Source organism: Miniopterus schreibersii, assembly GCF_964146895.1.
Source record: "Miniopterus schreibersii genome assembly, chromosome: 17".
Taxonomy (NCBI): domain Eukaryota; kingdom Metazoa; phylum Chordata; class Mammalia; order Chiroptera; family Miniopteridae; genus Miniopterus; species Miniopterus schreibersii.
This window is the reverse complement of record NC_138117.1, coordinates 1,719,702-1,740,486: the sequence shown is the minus strand read 5'-3', so window position 1 is coordinate 1,740,486 and position 20,785 is coordinate 1,719,702. Positions and strand designations below refer to the sequence as shown.

The 20,785-nt window shown below is 47.8% G+C and overlaps 2 long non-coding RNA genes across 6 annotated transcripts in view; one reads left to right on the top strand and one right to left on the bottom strand.

Moving 5' to 3' along the window:
• LOC308547241 overlaps window positions 1-20,785 on the bottom strand; it is a 334,174-nt gene that overhangs the window by 6,809 nt on the left and 306,580 nt on the right. The window contains exon 9 of one of the 5 annotated variants that reach the window (XR_013997476.1): window positions 6,427-6,592. The exons of 3 other annotated variants lie outside the window; for them this stretch is intronic. This is a non-coding gene — a long non-coding RNA (uncharacterized lncRNA). Of the gene's footprint in view, window positions 1-6,426; window positions 6,593-9,694; window positions 10,378-20,785 lie in introns of those variants that run through there. One more of the 5 variants, XR_013997477.1, reaches the window with a different exon arrangement.
• The window catches only part of LOC308547242, a 153,108-nt gene that overhangs the window by 105,458 nt on the left and 26,865 nt on the right, over window positions 1-20,785 (top strand). The window lies entirely within an intron of this gene.

The following is a 20,785-nucleotide window of genomic DNA, read 5'->3' as shown; positions in this document are numbered from 1 at the left end:
TAGCCTGCTGGTGATTTTGACCAAGATTCCTTTCACGGGAATAACACGGCAGGAGAATGACCTTGCCACGCTCCAGGGTTCCCGTCACGTTAAAGCCTCAAGGCGACTTTATTTTCAGCTTCTACGACGGGTCCTGAATTTTTGAATAGCCTTTATTATCTTCCCCTTTTTTGAATTAATAGAAAAATGTCTTTATTAATCTGACTTTTTAAACAGAGGAAATGGTTTCCATACTATTTTTTACATTCTTATCTGGAAACTTTGCAACCAGTTCTGTATGGGACCCTCCAATTCCAGGTAAGGCTCTGTGGCGAGGCCGGCGGGTCCTCTGCTAAGAGCTGCCCTTTCTTCTTTCGCATGAAGAGTGCCGTCCATATCCGGCATTTAATACATACGTATAAAATGTGCCTTTGATCGTATTAGTATAGTCAGTTTTATATACATGTCGACCTTTTCCAAAGTCAAATCCCTCAACTGGAAAAAAGAAATGAAACTGTCGTTTAACCTCAACACCGGTCATTTTCATAAGTGTTTCTTTTGTCTGTCCATCTGCGCATCCATCCATCCATCCATCCATCCGTCCGTCCATCCATCCAGTCATTCGTGCATGTATGAATGAATGCATTTATTAATTCATTAATGCACAAACTTAGTCACTCATTTTTTTCCGACATGTAAGTATCAACTTCTTGCTACGTGAAAGACTCAATAATTTATTCTTGATTTTTTAGCTTATGGGTTTTTTTTCCTTTTTGTAGAATTTTTCATCCACAAATTAACCAGCATATTTATAACTCATTGGTGGGTAACTGTAATTTAAAAGTTACAAATATGTCCTAATTTACGAAGATTAATGATCTGTCATTGATTTTGTCTCTCCATTCATAAATGGCCAGTTATTTTTTTCAATATAATTTAAAAAGAGTTGGTGATGTTTAGAAAACCAGAGTCCCGGGCTAGTTTAGTGTAATGTGGGATTATGAGACTGAATTCACTGGCTAGGAGCTCTGTATTCAGTGGAGAAAGAGGGCACCGGAACCATGCTCTGTAGTGCACACTCACACACAGCGCCTCCCACAAACACTGAATGACCAGGAATACATATGAAAAAGAGAGCCAGGCTTCTTGGGGGAATCTCAGTGGTTAACATTCATTAGTCCAAGCATAGGAAGAACACTGAATAGTTTATGAGTGGCCAGGAAGGTTATTTACAGAAAACAAAGTAATTACAAAATGATATAAAAAACACATTTTTAAAAATACCAAACGTAAAGTAGAACCCATCAGTGCGGACGGTAACTTCGCTTCACCGTGGTCAGGAGCCAGTCAGACACTGACTCGCGTGACACAGCGGGCGACGGAGCCACTGCCACGGCGGACGCGCTCTCACGGCGAGAAACGGGCGAGCGGAGTTCAGGGCAGCGAATGTTGTCAGAAGACACGTCTGACGCATTTTTAAGCCACAAAGTCACCCTGAGCTTTGTTTTCCTTCACGCCCTCTGTTTCACCTGAGAGCGATAGTTGGTTTTTTAGGTCATTTCCCCATTTCATTCCCTGCGGTGTTGGGTTTTTGCAAGTCTCCAAGATCGATTCTGAAGCTTTGCCAGTGGGTTTGGCTTCGGTTACTATGCAAAGAAACACATGTTAACCTTTCGGATTATTGATCATTTGAAGAAAGATAGATAAAAAGGTCTTTTCATTTAGTGGTAATGTAAAGATTATCATAACATTTTCTTTCTGACACTTGTCCACATTGTAAAGACCACATCCAAGCTGCGGGCAAAAATCATCAAAAATGTAGATATATTAGGTTCCCATAAACGTATTTTCCTCTCCATCTCTGTTACTGATGCATTTGCAAGATAGTTTCATTTTTAGCAAGTTGACTAGTGAATGAGTGTTTCAGATATTAGATGCCATTCACGTCAATCAATCTAGTTCTTCACTGAACCCAAGCCTGCGCTGCTCTTCTTGGAGGTGGTAAGGCCCCCCCCCCCAAACACGCGCAGCGCTTGCCCCACGGGCCTGAGTGAGAGTCGGTCGCCATTCACCGGTACATTTGTGTCTTTATGCTCAAGATGAAAAGAAGAACCCATTTAGGAGAACACTGTCGCGGGAGCGCGGTGCAGGATGAGTTAGCACAGAGGAGGGAAAAGATGCTAAGACGAGAGCGATACTGGAAATGGCGTCGTGGAAGCTCTGCCTGCACGTGGTGCAGGGCTGCACACCTCGGGGCGAAAGGGAGAGGGAAACGGGGCGAGTGCGGGGACCCAGAGCAGCAGCGGCGATTCTCCCTGGAGCCGTAAACCCGAAGCAGAGCCAGCCGCCCGCGTCACGCCAGGTGTCACCTCGTCACGTCGTCTCCCGCAGCTGCGTTTCCTCCCGCGGGTCTGCTGCACCCCGGCCCCGCGGTCGGCCTGCCCCTCGCGGGTGCTGCCGGCCTGGGCTCCTTCCCTGTCCCACCGCCCTGAGCCCCGGTCCCCCCCGGGGCCTGGCACCCTGTGTTAGGGCTGGGAGCACGCAGCCCTGGGGGAAAGGACCCCCCCGGGGCCTGGCACCCTGTGTTAGGGCTGGGAGCACGCAGCCCTGGGGGAAAGGATGGGGAATGGAGTCGGGGGGCGGGGGCCTGAGCAGCCCGCCTGCATTCGCGGCCTCCGATCGAGGGCGCCTGAACTGCATTGGTATAGTCAAGAAAGTGTCGCCCAGCTGCTGCGGCTCCGTTGATTGAGTGTCCCTTACATCAGGAGGTCACTGTTTCCATTCCCGTCAGGGCACATGCCTGGGTTTCGGGCTCGGCCAGGGCACATGCCTGGGTTTCGGGCTCGGCCAGGGCACATGCCTGGGTTTCGGGCTCGGCCAGGGCACATGCCTGGGTTTCGGGCTCCATCCCCAGTCAGGGGCCTGCAGGAGGCAGCCTGTGGACGACTCTCATCATTGATGTTTCTCTCTCTCTCTCTCCCTCTCCCTTCCTCTCTGAAATCAATAAAAACATATTAAAAAAAAAAAAGAAAGTTTCTTCATTTTACAGATGTTTATAGCTGAAGCAGTTTTGAAAAACTGGACCATTAAGAAGTGGCCACGTCGATGCGACTCCACCGTTAGCCGCAGCGTTCCCCCAGCTCCCTAGAAATGGATGGGAGAAATAAATGCTACATCTTTCTGAAAGAAACCCAGAAGCTAGCCGAGAGATTCCTGCACACTGAGCAAATGAGAAAATAACCCCACTGACACGGGGAGGAAGGGCCAACACGCTTTCCATAGACCCCTCCCAGGCGCAGCCCCAACCGCTCAGAGGGAGCCCCACCCCGAGTTTCCCGAGGGCTAACGGGGGTGGACTCCACATTTTAGTGCCTTCACTTTTTAAAAAAATGTGTTTTTACTGATTTTAGAGAGAGGAAGGGAGAGGGAGAGAGAGACAGAAACACCGGTGAGAGAGAACCATGGATCGGCCGCCTCCTGCGCACCCTGCTGGGGGTCGAGCCCACACCTGGGCGTGTGCGCTGACGGGGGTCTAACGGGACCTCCGAGCACGCGGCGATGCTCGGCGCCGAGCCACACCGGCCAGCCCTGGAGCCTTAACCTTCAGGCCTCCTGCCCGATTACAGGACGTCAAAGCACCCCGCTCTGCTCCCCGAGACCCTGAGACTGGAGCTCACAGCAGGCCGTTGTTTTGGGGACGGAGCCCAGGGGCTGGCACCCGCCAGGGCTCAGCGCAGGGGCGGCAAAGGCGCCCAGCTCCCCGCCTTTCCCGAGAAAGCTGCTGCCTCTGTGGACCCCGCTTCTCCTGCAGCACAGCCGGGGATCCCGTGGTTCTTCCTGAGACAGGAACCTGCCGGACCCTCACTGTCTCTCTCGAAACCCCCTGCGATTCGCCAGTATCTCCCCGGAAGGACTCTGTCCAAACGCCTGGGCCCCGGGTCCCCGTGTCGCCAGCTCTGAGGCGGCGCGGCCTGTTTGCTGAGCCCCACCGCGCTGCGGTGAACAGGGGTTTTAACCGGGTCTCTGGGGCTCAGCACGGGGAGCGAGCCCCACTCACCTGGTCTGTCCCTGCAAGTGTCCTTCTCCTGACTTTCAAACGGCTGCTGGAGGACCGGCTTGTACATCAGCAGCATGTCCTGGAGGCTCTTGCAATATTTTTGTTTCCTTATGTATTAAACTAGGATAAATATAAAGCCAATCACCAAAGTCGTGGGAGTATTAATAGAAAAAAACTGTATATAAATTGTTAGCATATTGCCGGACATATGCTGCCTTTAATACAGACTAGTATTTATGTTTTCTTTGCAGATATTCTAAGTAAAAAATTATTATGTTATAGTATATCTAAAATATTATTTTAACTCTATTGATGACTTTTATTAAGACCTTTATTTTAAAAAGGATTTTTACATGGTCACACCTGAATTCGAAACACGAAAAGCTTCCTCTCTAACTGTCTTCTGTTACAGGAGATGTTTCTGTACCATCCCCCTTCCTTCCTTCCTTTTCCGAAAGAGCTGTTACCTTATCGGGAACCATTAGGATTTCAATACACGTACATTAACTTTGTTTTCACCTTTCAAATAAGGTGAACATTAGTGCTAACTGCCCGACAACTAAACGACTTATTTTTCTTAATGCAGTTGTTTATTTTAAAAATGCGAGACAAGTAAAAGAAATCAATTTGAAGAGTGAGAGCCTGGTGTTAAAATACCACTTCCGAGCAGAGGGGAATTCGGCGGGAGAAAGCGTTTATTTATTGTGCCTGGAGTGCTCCTTGTAATTGCGTTGTATCCCGGCCGCTCTTTGTGTATGAATAACAGTCTCGCCCTCGCCGCCGAGCCTCTGCTCTCCGGCTAGACCTTGGCTCTGAGTGATGACGGTGTATTAAGTTTTAACTGCAGACATAAAGCTGCCTCTCCATCTGCAAGTGTGGCGTCCTGCACCCCCGGTCTCACCGTGCGGCTTTCAGCCCCCTTTTATGCTCCAATCTCCTTTTTCTAGAATTCTCCAGGTGCGCGGATGCGATTGTTTGTGTGAGGCGTGTTTGCTCGGCGAGGCATGTAATGCATTTATAAATTACACAGGCGAGATTTTGCAAAGAAGAACTCTGGGCTTTATTTATAGTACTTTACAAAAATCACACTCCGTGTCATAAAATAAGATCAGGATTAAACTACCAAACAGAAGAGATTGCGTTGAAACTCATTGAAAACCGGGGGTCTTTGTATTCTGTTCTGATCATTCATCCGCGGTTAGAGCAGCTAATCTTCGGCCCGATTCCCTGTGCCCATTGTGCCCTTGAGAGACGGATACAGACACTTAAGGAATGTTCATGGTGGTGGGTGGAGGTTATAATAATAGCAAACACGGTTTTAAGAACTTTGTCATTTCATTTAGTTCTTACAATAATCCAATAGGTTAAGTACTAGGATTGTCACCCTCATTTTAGACATAAGAGAAGTGATGCTCAGCAAGTTGAAAGAATTCAACAGAAGATGTTAACCTAATAAGTGGCCATTTAGACACAGATTCAGCTGGTCAGGCTCGGGAATCACACCCCGAATCCCCAGGTGAGATGTTCCAGTTTCAATAGAAATACAGTGGGACCTTCGTCCTCCAACCTAATTTGTTCTGGGAGGCTGTTCAAGAAGTGATTTGTTCGAAAACAGAATCATTTTTCCCCCATTAGAAATAATGTAAATTGAATTAATTTGTTCCAAGCCCCCCAAATGATTCCCGGTTTTAGCCTTTCTTATAGATAGTACATATCTAATGTACTGTTTAATCTATAGACAAGCACGTCTTTTCTTAAATTTATCACTTTTCTTAAATTTAACCTTAACCGAATCACTTTCAGCACGCATCCCAGGGGCGTCTTTCAGGAGGTCAGCGTTCTTCCCTGGCTGTCACCTGCTAACTGCATTTTCTTTATCCAAATCAGCGACAGTTTCTCTACCTCTTCAATTGCCTGTGATCATTGTTTCTTATGCACCCTCAGCAACATCAGCACTCTTGATGGCCTCTTAAGGTGTTAAAATTGTGCTAATCATCCATTTCACCAGCAACAAAGGTAAAAACCACAAAAATATTCACAGCACAATTTCCTGAGATGTTAACCACTCAAGTTTTTCGTGGTAAACGGACTCAAATTCTCCCCTTTGTCTGTGGCCTGAGAGATGCTTTTTGTCATAGTGATGGATCAGCATTTAAGGGTGGTCAGTCTGAGAACTGAAGTTGTGTTCAACAACCAAGACATTTTCTCCATGGGTAACTTGGTTGAGAACCGAATTGTTCGAGATGGGAGACGTTCGAGAACCGAGGTTTGACTGTAGTGATCACACCTACGACGTGCCAGAGCCCACTGTGTGTCAGCCACTTTTCATTTAGTATCTTACTGAATTTTTACAATAATCCAAGAGTGTATCTCTCTCCTGTAGAGATAAAATCCTCAGAGGGGTTAACTGGCCATAAACGGGCAGACTCCTTTCAGTCTCAATCTTTTCCACGCCAACTGAAGTGCCTACTTACGCCGGTCGTAATGAGTGGGAAACCTTGGGCGTGGGCGCGCTTGGCAGGTCGGGTAGGGGGTTGTCTCTCTGGGAAACTTGGCCTGAAGAAGGAAAGGAGGCAGACATGTGAAAACCCACAAGCACATGTTTTCAGTTATGCCCAGCACTCCCAGTCCTGTCGATTTTTTAAAATCCAGAGATGGCATTTTGCAGGTTACACCTCCGTGTGCAGAAATACCTTCTGTTGTCTGCTAAGCATGGCTGGGTCCGGGAAAATCCTCGGAGTGATTGATTTTATGTTGAGCCATCTCAGATAAATTGACACTGCGTTTGAGAAAATCTGTTCTTTGCTCTAGAAAGCTTGTTATTTCGTCTGGAGGGCGTTTCTGGTGATTAGAGAGTAAAATTTGCCGTAAGGAACGGAACTGTATTTAATATAAGCAAGGGAAATGATGTGAATAGGCGGGTCTGTGTTACAGGCCCCGCTGCCCCTCTCAACAATGGGGAGGCTGTGGGGGACATTTCACCTCTCTGAGCCTCACTTTCTCCCCTGCCACACGGGGTAATGAAGTGCTGGCCTCTGCGGGAACTGTCAGCTCTGATCATCTGTGCAATGATGGAAGCGGGTGGGGCAAGGCATATTAATTTCAGAAGAAAATATTAAATATGAAATTAGATACCGGCATCATGTGAATGGGTATATTTGTTAAGTCATGTCAGCAAAATTCCTCCGATCGATACACATAGTTGCTGAGAACCAAAGGTGTGAAGTGTTCAGGAAACAGCACAGAATGAAGACAAAACTCCGAGCGTTTAACTTGGGAACATTTATCTGGAAACTAAATTCTCTGTCATCCAATCAGAAGACTTCAGCCTGAAAAGCACACTGACACACGTGTCCCCGAATATAAGACGCTGCTCTGGACAAGCAGTCCAAGGTACCCCTTCAAAATCTACTCTCCAGGGGCACGGTTTCCATGATTTTCTGTTCTCTAAGCAGACAGTCACCGGTGCCTATAGTCACTTCTGCTGTATTGTGCTTTGAAAAACAATTGCATTCCATGCGATTGATATATTAGCGAACCACTTGCATATAATGGAAATTTCATGTTTGCTTATGCATATTGCCTTCCTGAGAAACAGGAGATGAACACAGATAACTACTTCCAGCCGAGTGGTGTGTGTAGGAAAATCCACAGAACACACACAGGTGCACAGGCCTCAGACATCCACCAGCTGCTTGGCTGAGGTTCACTGCGTGTGCTTCCCAACTAGGTTGTGCTTTGCTATTTTTTCGAGTTTGTGAGAGGATATGTGTATATATATGTGTGCATATTAATTATACTTATGTATACATGTATATATGTGTACATATATACATTTTTCATGTTGAGAATGTTGAGTGACATTTATATGTGTATTTATATATATTAATTTATGTAGGGTGTCCCAAAAAATGTATACACACTTTGAGTAATTATTAATTCCAATGGGCTAAACCTGAAAAGAAAGAAACGTCAACTGAGCTATAAAAAAATATCTGTGTATACATTTTCTTGGGACACCCTATGTATAAATATCATTCAACCTTCCCAACATGAATAATCCTTGTCTCAAAACACCAAGCAGTGAATGAGAAAGGAAACCTTTGCACGTTGAGAAGGTTGAAGTAATAAAGCGTTTTAGGAGAATCTGCAGAGCACCTGGCCGTGAAGAAATGTACCTTGTAGAGCGTCATCAACAGCGACAGGGAGATGAAAGAACAGCTTCCAGCTCCCCACAGTCATAGGACGTGGTCTTAAGAAAGAAACAAAGGGAAGATGTCTCTAGCAAAGGATTGAAGAAAAAACAGCAAAAATTCAGAAATAACCTGCCACACATTCAGAATGAAAGCAGTGTCTCCGTGTGAAGGTCTGTTACCAAACCCTGTAGAAATGGCTCACGCTAGTGCTTTATTGGCTGGCTTATGATTTCAAATATTGCTCTAATTTCCCAAGTCTTCAGCTGTCGGGCCCAGCCACTGGGCATAGGAGAACCCAAGGGGGAGCATTTCCATGGCGATATGAGAATTATTGGAAGTAGAAGGTTGCACATTAGATCGACTTTTCGATGTTGATGAAAGAGGCGTCTATCAGAAATGCGTCATTCAAGGCATCGACGTCTCAGAGGAGACGCAGGCCCAGGACCAAGAGCGGGGTCGCTTTGTAACTGTGATGTTTGGTGCCTGCGTGGCGTAGAGATTTATAGCATCTCTTTCTATCTAAAGAAAAGGAAGCATTTCTCAGGTGTGACATTTTAATTATATAAAGAGAAGAAAATCAGGGTAATGTTTCACTAGATATTAAACAGCATAAAAAATAGAGGAAAAGATTAAATATATTCACAAAATATAGTTCCTTAATAAAGAAGTTTAAACACCTATGGCTTGGTAAGTTTCGGTTTATATAATAAAATGGAAAGTTAGTGAAAATCGTGTCCCTGTCTTCTAGGTACTTAGCTGTCAGCTGCTCACAGCCTCTCGTCTTTGTCAACATCTCGACCCGGAGGCTGATGGTTGGGGGCCACATTCCCGTTTCTCTCCCCAGGTCCCAGGAAGCAGGTCCCTGATCACCATGCTCCCTCCCAGGTAGACTCCAGAGGGGAATTTCTGAATAATCCCACCTCTACCTTTGATTAGATGTGGCCACGGAAAGGTTATCTTATCAACCTAATAAATGGGCTGCTGCTCCAGCCGACACGCGGTGGCTGGAAACGGCGTGTGCCCGGCGGCTCAATTACAGACCAGCCAATGGGCAGGCGGGACGGCGGCTCCCGGTGATTAATTGACTGCAAAGCCAGGGAGCGCGAGGGAACGCTCCTGCCCTAAATGGGAGCTGACGCTGTAAATGAGAGCAGAGGAGAAACAAAACAGCCAGGACGAAAGCTATCGGGACAGCGGAACAATCGAGAAACAACTCGGGGCTCAATTAAAGAGAGCGAGGCCGTGCTCCCAAGGAAGGCGTCTCACCCCATTGCCTTGGATACCGGTCCCTGTCCCGGCGCCTTCTGTTCTCTGTATTTTCTGTCTTATAGAAATTCTAACATGCTAAGAAATAGGTTTCCCAGAGCACAATACTTGAAAAATGAATACAGAAAGGCTTGAGTTTTATTGTTTATTGTTATGGGTCTTAAAAAAAAGCCAAACAAAATAATACTGTCCGGATCTGAAGAGATAGACCTCCCCTCCCCTATTCCAGAAAGAAAGACGCTTCTGGAGGCCTCGGCCTAGTGTTTTGTTCTACAGAGGGCATCCTTCTCGGGGCTCCTATTTCCTCGTTTACAATGAAATCTGCGCCCCAGACAGTGGCCCATCTGGGTGGACGCCTGCTGGGAACCTGGTGTCACCGGGAGGAGACATGCAGGACGAAACCAGAAGAAAGGGGGAGGAAGTTGGAGAAAGGAGAAGACAGGGAATCGGAGGAAGGCGGGAATGCCCTGAGCGGCAGAACCGAGGGGGGTGTTCAAAGCGGCCGGAGCAACCTGAGCAGAGCGGCGCCGAAGCTGCCAGAGAAACTGCCAGAGATCGTGACAGTGACAAAAACGGGAGAGAAAGATCGAAAGCCTGTTCGCAACACAGGGACAGGGAGGACAACCCGAGAACAGCGTGCGCTGCACGGAGCTCGGGCTGCGGCCTCCTTCCCGGCGCCCATGTCTCAGCTGCAGTTTTGACAGCGGGAAGCAGAAGAGACCGAGGGAAATAAACTCTCCACGAAGTGATGAATAATACAGACCGGCTCCCCAGAGCATGAGGCTCCCTGGGAACATTCATCAGGCGCCCAGTTGGTTAGGAAATGAAAGATAGTCCAACCTCGACTTCAGTCGGAGCCAGTGAAGAATCAGGGAGAGCCTAGGGAAGGAGACAAACGAGGAAAGAAATCTGGTTTGGATGAACTTGACTTCATTTAGAGCTTCGTGGAAAATAAAATAACCCGGCTCATCGTTAATGCTACGGGCACTTTACATCCTTTTATGGACCCAACCCTGGTTATCTCCTTTAAAATCCACATAATTTAGTTTATATTATTTTATATACATCCTTTTATGGACTCAATGCTGGTTAACCCCATTCAAAATCCACATAATTTAGATTATATTATTTTATTTTATATTAATCTCAGCTGTGTAAAAAAAATGGGGAAGCCTGGCCAGCATGGCTCAGCGGTTGAGCATCGACCTAGGATCCAGGAGGTCGAGGTTTGATTCCCGGTCAGGGCGCATGACCCCCAGCAGGGGGTGTGCAGGAGGGAGCTGATCAGTGACTCTCATCACTGATGTTTCTCTCTCTCCCTCTCCCTTCCTCTCTCTGAAATCAATAAAGACATTTTTTTTTTTTTTAAATGGGGAAAAATAAGAAGCCGGGTGTAACGTGTTTCTCACTAGTGGTGGGTTACCGGTTATCGTGTGGAGTCTGGACAGTCTGAGCTTTTGACCCGGTCTTTCTCCTTTCCCCTCACTTAGTTCATAATCGCTACTGTAGTTAAAAGGCATTTTCAAGCAAGTCTGTCATCTCGTTGCCGTGTGGTTATTAGTTTAGTGAGGTGTAACTTTTACAATAATACAAACGACCAAAATTATCCTAACGATTGAGGAGCAGGAATAAATGCTGCGACCACATGTGGTTCTCCTAATAGGCGGAGCATATTGCAGTGTGTAAGTAAATACGTTCGCCTTATTTATGGATTCTCTTTCCCAGGCTATGCAGAAGTACAAGATACGGTGTTTTGAGCTAAGAGACAACACAGACTGTCTCCGAAAGCTTTTATTTCCACGAGTACGGGCAATGGCCCGATGGCAGTCGTCCGCAGGATCGTCTCATGAGGAACCACCTCTCGCCACCAGTTCCCATTCATTGCATGTGCGGTGCAGGAAGCGGGCACGTCACATGTACACGCGCAGGGGCTTTTTTCATAGCCTGTCACCTACATGAAATGTGTGTTTTGTGAAGGAGCATTAATCCTGAATTACCCTGTGGTGTGCCTCCCTTTCCTGCTTTCAGTATTTAATGTTACCCGGGTAGCCTGCCTATTGGACGCAGTGGCGGAAACTTCAGTCAACATGCATCTGCATCTTACACGTGGCACATGAGCACACTGCTGGAGAGAGAAAATACTAGACAGTGCTTATCGGCGGTGCAGGGCAGTTCCGAAGCTCTCGTAAGGAAGCAAAGGATATCACGTCACCCTCAAAGCCACTTGTCGGTCCAATAAAATCCAAATCCCGAGGGTAATTTCTACCTGATAAAAGCCCCCCTTAGGAGGAGAGCTGAGGGCCAGGGCTTTGTTAGAGCTTCACACTCTGACAATGGTCCCGGTGGAGGAGGATGGCAGAGCCAATGCACCGGCTTCCCATCGTGTCTTTGCTTCGACATGAGGTTGACCAGAACCCTGATGGTGGGATAGGCGTGAGCTCAACTCATGTTATGGGACAGGGTGTGAGATTTAACTTCTATATGGAAACTATATTAATACAGGTGTACACATACAGATATTTTAATATATTTAGGCCTTTCCTATACGTCGCCGTTCACACGAAATCCGTGTCTCTAATTCCAACATGCGCGTCAGATCTCAGTCTAACGCTGATGACTGCTTTGTCTCTCGGCGCGCCGTGTAATTTTTTTTAAATTTGAAAACTCAACATGTTCGATTGGATAATAGAAACTCAGGTAAATAGGCCTTTAGTGTGAGGATGTATGTTGATGATGTGTGAAAGTTGTGCTATGTGGTTTTTTTTGTAGCTATAGATACTAAAGTCTTTAAATTCTTACCATGTCTTTGTTTTCCTTGTCTCCCCTCTTGAATCTGCCTTGCAGCTGCTTCCCTGATAATCCGCTGGTGTGATGTTATCAGGAACCTGTGGGTGCTGCATAAGACGCGCCGAGGGGGAAGGCTCCGTAACCTTCCCGTGAAGTCTCATCCCTGGGCCTGTCTCAGGGCTGTGACCTCTGCAAACAGTTCCCCTTGGTTTTACCTCCCTCCCCCCGAATCTGGGGTGGCACCTGCCCTGTGAGTTCTGTCTTTCGATGGCTGCAAGGATTCCAACCGAATAACGTTCTGGAAAAGACAAAACTATGGAGAAGTAAAAGGATCGGTGGCTGTCAGGAGCGGGGCGGGAGGGGTAAATGGGTGGGCACGGAGGATTTTCAGGGCAGAGAAAATTCTCTGTATGATCTTGCAGTGGTGCATACGTGTCCTTACACATTTGTCCAAACCCATAGGATGTGCAGCACGGACAGTCAGTGCCACGTGACCCAGGGGCTCTGGGTGACAGCGACGTGTCGATGCAGGTTCAGCAATTAACCAAGGTGCCCTCTGGCGAGGCCACGAATGGGTGGCAGGAGGCTGTGGGGAATCGCGGTGCCTCCCTCTCGATTTTGCTATGAACCTGGAACTACTCGAAAAAATTAAAAAAAAGAAAGATGTTTCTAGGGCTTTGACGAAGTCGTAATAATTGGTAGGCGTAGCCAGTAAGACACGTTTTCATAATGAGCAGGTAAACCTGTTTTCTCTTTATTTCTCTGGTTTTTAACCTCACCCTGAAACCTCTTACGTTTCAGAGAGAAATTAAATTGCATTTCAGATCCTATTTTATTTTTCATGCCGCACGTGAAAAACATTGTCTTGAATTCAGTGTCACTATAACTCTGTGAAAATATCTAATTTTTTAAACTTGGAATGAGTAAGGATTGCTTATCATTGAAAACATTTATATGTTTTATTTCATGCTTTTTATATGTGCAAAATGGTATAAACTATAATACTGCAGACATAAAAGGGATCGCCAGACAGGCTCAGGTATAATGGATTCTTATTTATTAGAATTCATATTAATAGAACATGTTATGACCCCAACAAACGTTTAAAATATACATTAACATGCACACGCTAGTTTGGCTAGTCTGACTTTCTTAACAGAGAAATGAATGTGGATTTTCACGCCGATGACTTGAATGGATCTCTTCACACAGGGTCGTATGGTTCTGTTTGCCAAATGTCCAACTGACTCTTCTTGTCGATTTAGGAAATGATTATTTGAAAATTCACTATTGACCATCTGTTCTGTTGACAGAGCTGCAGCTGTGTCTATTTTGCTTTAACAAATCTTAATAATTTATTGGGTAGTTTAATGACACTCAGGGAACTATAGAGATTGCTTGTTAGGGTTTGCGGGTTGGAGAACAGGGCTGTTTTCACGGGGAACGCCTACCTAATCTAATCCTAATACGATTGTCTGTCTCCAGCCAGCCTCGTTCACATGGGGAAACACAGAATTAATTATTTTAAATGCACGTCTAATGTGTCCAGATTGTTAATTGATTACCAACGGAAGAGATAGCACTCCCGTGTGAATATATCTGTAACGTCTCGGTACTTTAAATTTCCCATCTCTCACTATTTTTCATCATTTTGTTATTTTCTGAAATTTAATTGCACTATGCTTACGATGTTTGTAAATGTAAAATGTCAGGTAGACAGTTCCATAAAGAAGGAGTGGGCACGTGACAATGAATTTCTTTTCAAACAGAGCACCCTGGAACGTCACTTAATCACCGTGTGGCTCTCAGGCAGGCAGTATCGTAACACTTGTACCATTTTTTAAAAAAATCCATAATTTAATTAAACCACACACCTGCTGAAATTCGTATATGTAACAGAATTTTCCACTAGTCGCTCGTTAGGACGGGAGTATTGTTTCTAACACCACAAACCGGTTGCCCCGAGTCCACTTGGAGGAGAGTGTCGTCCCCGCTCTGTACCTGGTAGAAGTGCGTGAACCTCCGACGGACGCGGTGGCCGCTCCAGACGGGGACACGTGCCGACCCCTCGGAAGCCAGCGTCCGTCCAGTTCAGTTGGGCCGTCTTTCCTTTGACTCTTAGCAGCATCCTTTGGTTGAAATAAAAAATGACCCCCTGGGACGGGTTAGACTCCGCCCCGCCTGACCCTCTTGCATGGGCGTCCCAGCGACCACGCTGAGCGCGCGGGTGCCCTGGAGTGACACCAGCCCCCGCACCTGGACCTGGGCCTCCGGGCCTCCGGGACCGTGAAGAACACGCTTCCCTCGCTCCAGCCCCAGCCTCGGGCTCTCTGTGCAGCTGCTCTCGCCGACCGAGAGCCTTCCCTGTCCCCCGGCTAGGGAAACGGTCATGACGGACGTCGGCAAAGGGCCGCCCAGAGACCGCATCTGACTCCCTCTTCAGGACTTTCCCGAGGGGCCCAGCATGTGCTTGCTTGTGGCGGGGCGGTTACAGATTGCAGAAGACGTGCGGTGGGATCCTGTTCAACGGCTGGAAGTCCTCGGCCGTAACGGCCAGAAACACGCTGAGACACGGAAACGTAGTTTTATTTCTCTGGAGCCAAGGAAGTGCCTTTCTACCTGCAAGGAAAATGCAAAACATTACCGTGGAAGTGCGCTGGGCCGAGCCAGCCAACCTTCTTCAGAGTCTCAGAGCGACCCGCTTCTCCACAGGTTTACTCAGACCCAGGGGGGGTCCCGGGGTGCAGCGTTTCCTTAGGTTGGCCTCTCGTGTGGTTTCAAATCTGCCCTCAGACTTATTTACGGAGGTGTCTCGACCCATTCGCTCACCCTCCTGCCTGCGTTCGGCTCCCCTTGAAGGGCAGCCTCTCCGAGTCACTGACGCGGGGTCGGGATAACCACTTGTGATTTCCCGGTTGCCGTCAAGGAGGCTGGCCAGTCCTTAATGCCCGTCAGTGTCGCATCTCTCTAAGGTTTTTTCAGGAACTGCTAAGGGGGCCGAAACCAGCGGCGACTGTAGACTTTTCCAACACTGTTCGTCCCTTAAGAAAAACATCTTCAGCCACCAGACATTCTCCCTCCTCTAGGTTCTCTTCCAGGCTTTCCAAAGAGTACGCGGTCGCTTTTCCAGGTGGGTCGAAAAGCCCACGTTTAAAGCTTGAACCGTGAATTGATTTTATAAATATTTACCGAATACCGGCTCTTGCCTGCTGCACTGGGCCGTGACGTAGGGACACAGGCAAGTGCCCCAGGCTCTGCCCTCAACAGCTGGACAGCAACCAGCGGGCAGCCCGCCCTTTAAAATGTGTAATTTCTGGATTGTGTGTCGCACCATTGAAACTCGGGGAATGACCTTCCTCGGTCGTCTCTCTAACGTTTTGTCAGTAACATCACGGGCTTTCGTGAAGGAGACATTTTTAGAGTGGTCTTGATTTCAGCGCTTACAGCGTAAATATTCTAGTTCCCCTGCAGCTGCCAAGAAAAACAGGACCTTCAGAAACGTTCCTTCAGCTGTCGAATCGCTGAGGACGACGGGGACGGAGTCCTTCTCCTCTCCGTCGGTTCAGAAACAGACCAGGTTGGAGGGGGCGGCCCCCACGTCAGCAGAACGCAGCCGAGTTTCCCGTTCGCATCATTATTCACATTTAAACATCTAAACAGAACAAAGTAAAGTCTGAAAATGTTCGACCCCGGTATTGAGCTCCCTGGGGTCCGAAGTAGGTGAGGACAGTGTTTCTTGCCCGATCTCTGGAAAAACGGTGCCACACAAACGCTGGGAAACACCGGGAAAGGCAGCCTGGTGCGGGCCCCTCTCGGGCGGGAGGAGCGGGGCCCCGACCCGCGGGCCCTGGTCTCGCTCCCGCGGAGCGTCCGCCGTGGCCACGCGTGTGACCCCGGCCCACCCGGGCCTTTACTGCCGCGTCAGTAAAATCCTCCCAATGGGAACATGTGTGTTTCAGGTCAAACGATAATACTCTGCAAGTGACCATGCGTAAAATATTTTCTGCTGAAAAAAAAACACATTTCAGTCGGAAAAGCTGTCACGGTTTAGAGAATCAGCTTCGACAATAAAAGAGATCAACATTAATTACAGTGCAGACTTCTTGGCGGTGAATGTGACATTTCCATTAATGTTAATGGGAGTTTTACGTTTTAATTTTCATCGCTTCAAAAATATATTCTTATGTAGTGGCCGTGTTTTATTTTATTATGATCCCTAAGTGTTAGTTTTTCACCTTTCTTATCATGAATCAGGAATATTTAGATCGAGGTAATGTAACTCAAGCAAGGAAATTAGAAAACGTATTTTCTATCATAACTTCAGAAAATAAAATAGAAAACACTGTCAAAATAATGCTTTTACCAACACCCAGGCACACACATAATTCACAGAAGGAAAACATTAGTTTCAGTTGTATCATTCATACCCGGATAAAAGAGTTAGCACAGTTTAAAAAAGTAACTCAGATTATATATGTATAATCTATTTATACTTTTAAAAGCCCAAGAATCACATATATGTGGATAGTATAGTATATGGTATCTATCTATCATCATCTATCAATCATCTATATCTATCTATCTGTCTATCTATCTATCTATCTATCTATCTATCTATCTATCTATCATCTATTAACCCCCCACATATATGAAACCCCTGACCCGGCCGAGTTTCAGGTTGAGCCAAACGAATCATTACCCTGTTTCTGCACCATCTAGGCCCAGCCCTTGGCGGGCGGCTTTTCCTGGTTTGAATTTCTCAGACACGGGCGGCAGGGCTTGGCTCCCAGGGCGTTAGAAAGTCCCGTTTCAGCTGCCGCCGAGACGGTTGATAGAGGCGTGTTTGATTTTAGAGGGAAATAATTTCTCAGAAACGACGTGCTGTGCTCGGCGCGGGCAGGTCCATTATGTTTCTCCCAGGCCGTCGCTTAAATGTGTCGCCTCATTTTATTAACACATCCCGAGCTGTAATGTCCACGGGCGCTGGGACGGTGTCTCTCCCCCGACCCCGTGGGTGCCAGGCTTTCATTCACCCGTTTATTTGTTCAGCAGATACTTGAGCGCCTGCGGACGCCAGGTCCATAGCTGAAGGCAGTCAGTGCACGATCCCGCCCGCGTGGCGCTCTAAGGGCGCAAAGTCGGGGGGCCCGAAGGAACCAGGGGCTTCTCTGCGATTCAGCAGCCAGGTGAGGACGACGTGAGGATGCTCACGTCACGGATGCGGAACCTGAGCAGGGGCAAGTTTCTACACTCACGCGGGGAAGATGGTCATGGGCCCGAGGCCCCGGCATGAAAGGCCCGTGGGACGCTTTTTGGTGGCGAAGTTGATATTCGCCCCCCGTGACTTTCTTTGAGGGCCACTCATGCCTTTAGATTCGAGGTTGACAGGTGCTTCGCGTAAACGGGTGACTAGTAACCCTGAGGGCTTCAGGGCGGCGGCGTTCCTGGACATCAGGGGCCCTGACGGACAGGCAGACAGGCAGACGGATGCAGGAGCATCTGCGGGTTTGGGTGCCCGAGGGCGCCCTGGACCAATACCCTGCAGATAACCAGGGCCGACTAAAGTTTCAGGGAGTCAGCGGGTCTCCACAGATTTCCCACTGCGTGAGGGTCAGCGCCCCGACCGTGTTGCTCAGGGTCCACTGTGCCCCTGTCCCCAGCTTTTGGCCAGTCAGTTCCTTTGACAAATAGTTATCAATTGTTCAAAATGAAGAATTAAGTGAAGAATTGGTTTTAACTACAAATAAAGTATCTTCACGCTCCCCACCCTTGAGAGACGTTTGGTCTCAAAACCCTTTCCTGGCTCTCACAGAGCAAAGGGCGATGGCCGAAGTAATCCATCGGCAAAGGGGACAGGTATTTACAGTGACGTTCTTACTTTCCTTTTTCACACAAATCATCTTTCAGAAAAAATATCCACATAGCAGTCGTTCCCCTGTGACGGACGCATGGAAACAGCTGACACGTGAACGGGTTGGGCTGTATGGGGCCCGAGTCTGTGGACTGTGATTATTCTCTGGAAAGCCAGATTGTTTTGAAGGGCTCTTAGCAAAAAAACAAGCCTATAATTTACTGCCAGAAAAGTTCATCTGTTATATTAACGTTTAAAAATACGGTCTTTTTCATCTGCCTTGCTGGAGCTTAGACTTTTTACCTCTCTCTTGAGTGACCGACGGCCACACGAGAGCAGTTCCCGCTCCGTCAGTCCGTGCGCCGTTCTGGGCACCGCTGGCTCGAGCACGGGCGGCTATGAAAAGTGTTCGCCTCAGCAAAGCTGTTTAGAAAGTGCGAGGGGAGCAGAACCGAGCGGGCGGAAAGCGGCAGCCCCCGGACGGGAGCCCCGCTCCCCGAACACTCAGGTCGACACCCCCGCGTCTCCGACACCGGGAAGCTCAGCGGAAGGTCTCCCCGTGACTGCTCCTCCCAGGGGGACACCCACCCCCAAGAGCGCCCTTTCCAGCTGCGCCTTTTAAGTGCGTCTGTAAATCAGCGTTACGAGAGACGTCCTCAGTGCAGAGAGAAAAGCCGCGTGTGAACGGCAAGCAGCGATTGAGGCCTTTCAGGGACCTCAAGCCTTTCTTCTTATAAAGCCACCCAGGAAAGTAGCATCTTTATTCAGCATCTGAAGCGCAAAGTTATCGATTTCCTTCGGTGACTCTCTTAAGGAGCAACAGGCTCCTCGGGTACCTTCGCTTTCCCCACCCACCCCATTTGGTCTTCGCCCATAGCTTCGGTTTTTATTAAAATTTGGAGCTGTCTGTCCCTCTGCCTTCCCAATGGTTGAAAATTTGAAGGTTTCTTGTAAACATCATATCAGCGTCTGGAGTGTTTTTTGTTAAAGAATCAATTTTATTGAAATTGAATTCTGCAGACAGAACGCGAGCGCAATCGACCCGCGAAATGCGGTTGTTGGAAGCCTCCGTCTTCACCCCGCGAGGCCCGCTGTCTAGATTTCCAAACCGGCTTGTTAGAGCCCAGCGTTGAGCGTCGGAATGTCAGGATCTGTTATCTGCTTGGCCGGGTCGGGACAGGGAAGTCACATCGGATCTGGGCTACTCGGGGCGACGTTTCAAACAGTCAGTGACAGCAAAGGAACAACAGGGGAGACCGCTGCACGACTTCACGACTGGGTCCACCCAGCACAAAGCAAAGTAAGGATGTGGCCGTGCCTTAAACATTTAGCCAAACGAATTCATCCTGTTGCTGATGTGTTGTTGAGGATTTCTGCATCTATGTTCACCGGGGGTATTGGCCTATAGCTTTCTTTTCTGTGGAGTCTTTGTCTGGTTTGGGCCTCAGGGTGATGCTGGCCTCATGAAATAAGTTTGGAAGCGTTCCCTCCCCTTCAGTGTTTCGGGATGGCTTGAGGACAGGTCCTGGATCTTCCTTGAGCGCCGGGTAGAATTCACCAGTGAAACCACCTGGCCCTGGACTTTTGTTTGTTGGATTATCAGATTGAGTTAAATTTTCAGACTTAATTTAATCTTCTTATAACCAGGCTATTCAGATTTTCTATTTCTGCATGATTCAGTCTCAGAAAATTGTCCCTAGGACTTTCTCCATTTCTTCTAGGTGGTGTGGGGTTGTTCACAGTAGTCTCCTAAGGTCCTTTGTATTTCCGTGGTATCAGTGGACCTTCTCGGTCATGAGATGGGTGATTGAAAGAACTGAGCGTAAGTAAAGAGATAACTAGATCAGAGAGACGGGGGTGGGGTGGGGTCTGTTGTTATCTTTTGACCTTGATTTCAAGGCCCTAGGATTTGACTTCAGAGAAAAGGCCAGAATCTAAAAGCAGAGGGAAATGCTGACTTGGATATAAATTTGCAGGCAACGTAGTCCTGGGGGAAATTGCTTCAGCCTGAGGAAATATTGCAGAATAAAAAGAGAGAATCCTAAGAACCCAGGCCTGCTTCTGAGCGGGCATTTCCCACTCAGGCTCAGGGAACCAGTCCTCAGTGTTTCTGGTGGGTGAGTGTCAGCGGGCGGGAGGCTTAGGGCAGCTGTGGGTGTGTCAGCAGGTGGGAGGGACGGGGGAAGCCCAGGGAAGTTCACTGGCTCTCTCTCCCGAGCACTTACACGAAATTGAGCCGCGACACCCAACGCAGCGAGGTACTGACTTCCGAGCACCTAAAAGGTGGTTCTACTTCGGGACTTGAGAACAGACATACGTTTATATTTGTTGAGCAGTTACTCTGTCATCCGCTGCGTCTCGACTTTAAATGCCCCCCTCCTTCAGCCCTCCCTCCATAAGCATCAGATGCAGGTGGCACGTCAAGCCTGTCCTACCGGACAGAAAGCGGAGACTTAGAAAACGTCAGTGTCTTTTCTGGGCCTACAGAGGTGGTCAAGTTTGGACATAAGCCAGGGTCCCAATAAGACCTTCCTGGTCTATAAAACCTGCGCTGCTGCTCAAGCTATAATTTTTTGCTTTTAAAATCACATTATTCCATAAAATAAGGAAACCCGTAAGTTCCGTATCAGCTCTACAGTCTGGCTTCTG